A 6,047-nucleotide genomic window follows, 5' to 3' on the forward strand; every position below is an offset into this window, starting at 1 on the left:
GCCTGCCTCTACCACCTCCACTGGCAAAGCGTTCCAGGCACCCACCACTCTCTGCGTAAAAAACTTTCCACGCACATCTCCCTTTTTTCCCCCTCTCACCTTGAAATCGTGACCCCTTGTAATTGACACCCCCACTCTTGGAAAAAGCTTGTTGCTATCCACCCTGTCCATACCTCTCAGAATTTTGTAGACCTCAATCAGCTCCCCCCTCAACCTCCGTCTTTCCAACGAAAACAATCCTAATCTACTCAACCTTTCTTCATAGCTAGCACCCTCCATACCAGGCAACATCCTGGTGAACCTCCTCTGCACCCTCTCTAAAGCATCCACATCCTTCTGGTAATGTGGCGACCAGAACTGCACGCAGTATTCCAAATGTGGCCTAACCAAAGTCCTATACAACTGTAACATGATCTGCCGACTCTTATACTCAATACCCTGTCCGATGAAGGCAAGCATGCTGTATGCCTTCATGACCACTCTATCGACCTGCGTTGCCACCTTCAGGGTACAATGGACCTGAACTCCCAGATCTCTCTGTACATCAATTTTCCCCAGGACTCTTCCATTGACCGTATAGTCCACTCTTGAATTAGATCTTCCAAAATGCATCACCTCGCATTTGCCTGGATTGAACTCCATCTGCCATTTCTCTGCCCAACACTCCAATCTATCTATATTTTGCTGTATTCTCTGACAGTCCTCCTCGCTATCTGCAACTCCACCAATCTTAGTATCATCTGCAAACTTGCTAATCAGACTACCTATACCTTCGTCCAGATCATTTATGTATAATCACAAACAACAGTGGTCCGAGCACGGATCCCTGTGGAACACCACTAGTCACCTTCTCCATTTTGAGACACTCCCTTCCACCACTACTCTCTGTCTTCTGTTTCCCAGCCAATTCTTTATCTATCTAGCTAGTACACCCTGAACTCCATACGACTTCGCTTTTTCCATCAACCTGCCATGGGAAACTTTATCAAACGCCTTACTGAAGTCCATGTATATGACATCTACAGCCCTTCCCTCATCAATTAACTTTGTCACTTCCTCAAAGAATTCTATTAGGTTTGTAAGACATGACCTTCCCTGCACAAAACCATGCTGCCTATCACTGATAAGTCTATTTTCTTCCAAATGTGAATAGATCCTATCCCTCAGTATCTTCAACAGTTTGCCTACCACTGACGCCAAGCTCACAGGTCTATAATTCCCTGGATTATCCCTGCTACCCTTCTTAAACAAAGGGACAACATTAGCAATTCTCCAGTCCTCCGGGACCTCACCCGTGCTCAAGGATGCTGCAAAGATATCTGTTAAGGCCCCAGCTATTTTGTCCCTCGCTTCCCTCAGTAACCTGGGATAGATCCCATCCGGACCTGGGGACTTGTCCACCTTAATGCCTTTTAGAATACCCAAAACCTCCCCCTTCCTTATGCCGACTTGACCTAGAGTACTTAAACATCCATCCCTAGCCTCAACATCCGTCATGTCCCTCTACTTGGTGAATACCGATGCAAAGTACTCAATAAGAATCTCACCCATTTCTTCTGACTCCACACATAAAGTCCCTCTTTTGTCTTTGAGTGGGCCAATCCTTTCTCTAGTTACCCTCTTGCTCCTTATATACGAATAAAAGGCTTTGGGATTTTCCTTAACCCTGTTAGCCAAAGATATTTCATGACCCCTTTTCGCCCTCTTTATTGCATGTTTGAGATTTGTCCTACTTTCCCGATATTCCTCCAAAGCTTCATCAGTTTTAAGTCGCCTAGATCTTATGTATGCTTCCTTTTTCATCTTAGCTAGTCTCTCAATTCCACCCGTCATCCATGGTTCCCTAATCTTGCCATTTCTATTCCTCATTTTTCACAGGGACATGTCTGTCCTGCACTCTAATCAACCTTTCCTTAAAAGACTCCCACATTTCAAATGTGGATTTACCCTTAAAACAGCTGCTCCCAATCCACATTCCCTAGCTCCTGCCAAATTTTGTTATACTTGGCCTTTCCCCAATTTAGCACTCTTCCTTTAGGACCACTCTCGTCTTTGTCCATGAGTATTCTAAAACTTACGGAATTGTGATCGCTATTCCCAAAATAATCACCGACTGAAACTTCAACCACCTGGCTGGGGTCATTCCCCAATACCAGGTCCAGTATGGCCCCTTCCCGAGTTGGACTATTTATGTACTGCTCTAAAAAAACTCTCCTCCTTAGAAATTCTGCTCCATCTACGCCTCCAACACTACATGAGTCCCATTCAATGTTGGGGAAGTTAAAATCTCCCATCACGACTACCCTATTGCTCCTACATTTTTCTATAATCTGTCGACATATTTGTACCTCTACTTCACGTTCTCTTTTGGGAGGCCTGTAGTAAAGTCCCAACAATGTTACTGCACCCTTCCTATTTCTTAGCTCTACCCATATTGCCTCAGTGCTCGAATCCTCAATCGTTCCCTCCTTAGGGCAGCACGGTAGCCTTGTGGATAGCACAATTGCTTCACAGCTCCAGGGTCCCAGGTTCGATTCCGGCTTGGGTCACTGTCTGTGCGGAGTCTGCACATCCTCCCCGTGTGTGCGTGGGTTTCCTCCGGGTGCTCCGGTTTCCTCCCACAGTCCAAAGATGTGCGGGTTAGGTGGATTCGCCATGATAAATTGCCCTTAGTGTTCAAAATTGCCCTTAGTGTTGGGTGGGGTTACTGGGTTATGGGGATAGGGTGGAGGTGTTGACCTTGGGTATGGTGCTCTTTCCAGGAGCCGATGCAGACTCGATGGGCCGAATGGCCTCCTTCTGCACTGTAAATTCTATGAAACCAATCACAGCTGTGATATCATCTCTGACCAGTAATCCAACTCCTCCACCCCTTTTACCTCCCTCTCTATCCCTCCTGAAGAATCTATACCCTGGGATATTTAGTTGCCAATCTTGCCCTTCCCTCAACCAAGTCTCAGTAATGCCAATAACATCATATTCCCAGGTACTAATCCAAGCCCTAATTTCATCTGCCTTACCTGCTACACTTCTCGCATTGAAACAAATGCACCTCAGACCACCTGTCCCTTTGCGTTCATCATCTCTTCCCTGTCTACTCTTCCCCTTAGTCACATTGAGTTTATTATCTAGTACCTTACTGGCTTTAGTTGCTGCCTCTTTACTGACCTCTAACTTCCTAATCTGGTTCCCATCCCCCTGCCACATTAGTTTAAAACCTCCCCAACAGTGTTAGCAAAAGCACCACGTAGGACATTGGTTCCAGTCCTGCCCAGGTGTAGACCATCTGATTTGTAATGGTCCCACCGCCCCCAGAACCGGTTCCAATGTCCCAAAAATCTGAAGCCCTCCCTCCTGCACCATCTCTCAAGCCACGTATTCATTCTGACATGCTTGAATTTCTACTCTGACTGTCTCGTGGCACTGGTAGCAATCCTGAGATTACTACCTTTGAGGTCCTACTTTTTAACTTATCTCCTAATCCCCTAAATTCTGATTGTAGGACCTCATCCCATTTTTTAACTATATCGTTGGTGCCTATACACCTCATGACAACTGGCTGTTCACCCTCCTCCTTCACTATGTCCTGCAGCCAATCTGAGACATCCCTGACTCGGAGGCAACATACCTGCGGATGCTCCAAAGTGAGTTCATCCGCAGCTCCAGAGCCGTCATGCGGTCTAACAGGAGCTGCAGCTGGACACACCTCCCGAACATGAAGGAGTCAGGGGCATCGGCCGTGTCCCTGAACTCCCATATTGAGCACGAGGTGCATAACACAGGTCTGGGATCTCCTGCCATTTTTACACTTTAACTTAACTGATTACAAATATAATATCAAATAATAAATAAGTGAAAGGAATAAAGATTTTACTTGCCAATCACAATACTTACCAACACACGAAGAGTTAAATTTCTCCCAGCTACTGCTAATTGGAGCACTTTCCTTACCAGCCAATCAGGTCACTGCTTTGCTGTGATGTCACTCTTCAAGGTAAGTTTTTAAAGAGGGAAAACTTACCTTCCCGACAGCCCCCTGGCCACTGCTCCCGCCGAAAATCTGGAGGCCGCTTCTCCGGCAGCTGTGTCTCCGCCGCTCTCCTCGCGCTCTTTTATCCTGTGGCCCCGCCGCTCTCCTCGCGCTCTTTTATCCTGTGTCCCCGCCGCTCTCCTCGCGCTCTTTTATCCTGTGTCCCCGCCGCTCTCCTCGCGCTCTTTTATCCTGTGTCCCCACCGCTCTCCTCGCGCTCTTTCAATGAGTCTCCGCCGCTCTCGCGCTCTTTCACTGAGTCTCCGCCGCTCTCGCGCTCTTTCACTGAGTCTCCGCCGCTCCCTTGCGCTCTTTCACTGAGTCCCCACCGCTCTCCTCGCGCTCTTTCACTGCAGGCTGTGACATCACGGTTCAACTTCTTTCTACTTCTACCTGCCCTCGAGTCTCCCTATTGTGGTTTACTCAGCTGGGATCCTTATAGTCATTGTCTTTTATTTTGGTTAGAGGAGGAGGTAGGGAGGGAAACACTGAAGAAGTGTTTCGGGTTTAACTGTCACTTGACAACAGCTCCTCCACAAACCACCTTCAAGGTACGGTGACCGCAATGAACTGATACAAATTTTTCCCGCAACAGCCAATCAGCAGCTCTGCTCTAGTGCCCTCTGCTGGATGCTTGCTTTGACTTGAACACCTAGGGTGTCTTGCTCAGGTACACTTTCTGGATGCAGTGACCGCAATGCACTGATGCAAATTTTCCCCGCAACAGCCAATCAGCAGCTCCGTTCTACTGCCCTCTGCAATATTGCCATTCCTTCATCGTAATCGGCACAGCTTTGGGCGGTGGGAGGAAATCGGAGCATCCAGAGGAAACCCGCGTAACACAGGGAGAAAGTGCAAACTCCACACAGTCACGCAAGGCCAGAATTGAACCTGGGTCCCTGGCACTGTGATGCAGCGATGCTAACCATCTCTGAGAAAATAGTTTGTTGCAATCTCCCATCCCCTTGACCTCATGAGAACATGGTACCTCCATGTTGCATACCATCCTGATTTTGAAATATTGCTGCTGATTTTGAAATATTGCCATTCCTTCATCGTTGCTAGGAGATTGCTAGGCAAAGCCTTTGAGTCCATATCCAAAGTGTATTTGTGGGAGTGCCTTTACCATCTGGCTGCAGCAGTTCAAGAAGGTAACATCACAACATTCTCAAGGGCAACTGCTGATGGATTTATTGCTCATCCCTAATTGTCCTTGAGGGGGCAGTTAAGAGTCAACCACATTGCTGTGGGTCTGGAGACGCATGTAGGCCAGATCAGGTAAGGACGGCAGATTTCCTTCTCTAAAGGACATTAGTGAACCAGATTGTTTTTTACAAAAATGATCATCATTAGACTTTTAATTCCAGATTTTTATTGAATTCAAATTTCACCGTCTGGTGGGATTTGAACCTAGGTCCACAGAGCACGACCCTGGGTCTCTGGTTTACTAGTCCAGTGGCAATACCACTATGCCACCACCTCCCCGATTCTCTCAGTTGAGAGAATTATGATGACCTATTATGTTGATGGGATCTGGTGTCATGCATTTTGCTGGAACAAAGTGAACCTTTTGCATTAAAATAGTTGATGTATTGGGGCTGAATTTCCCTAGCTTTGCCTCTGAGCAACACTAGTTTCCTGGTGAAGAACAGAGCAGTGTATAATGGGGATTGTAAACCAATGATAAGGTCTTCAATTGTTTGTGTTGCTCTTGGAAGTTTTTGGGGGTATATACAGACACAAACATGGAAATACATTGTAATACTGTGGGCATGATGACTTCATTTTCCTAGATCTTTAACTGGTTAAATACTAATTAGATTCATTGTTTACATACATCAGAAAGGGCTTTGCTGCAAAGCCTGAAAATAAGTATTTTCTTGGTTTCTGTTTTTGCAATTATGTCAATCATAAAGATCGAATTTACAGTGCAGAAGGCCCATCGGCTCTGCGCTCACCCTGGGAAAGAACAACCCACACCTCCACCCTGTCCCTGTAACTCGATAACCCCACCTTT

Source organism: Scyliorhinus torazame, chromosome 19 (genome assembly GCF_047496885.1).
Source record: "Scyliorhinus torazame isolate Kashiwa2021f chromosome 19, sScyTor2.1, whole genome shotgun sequence".
NCBI lineage: Eukaryota > Metazoa > Chordata > Chondrichthyes > Carcharhiniformes > Scyliorhinidae > Scyliorhinus > Scyliorhinus torazame.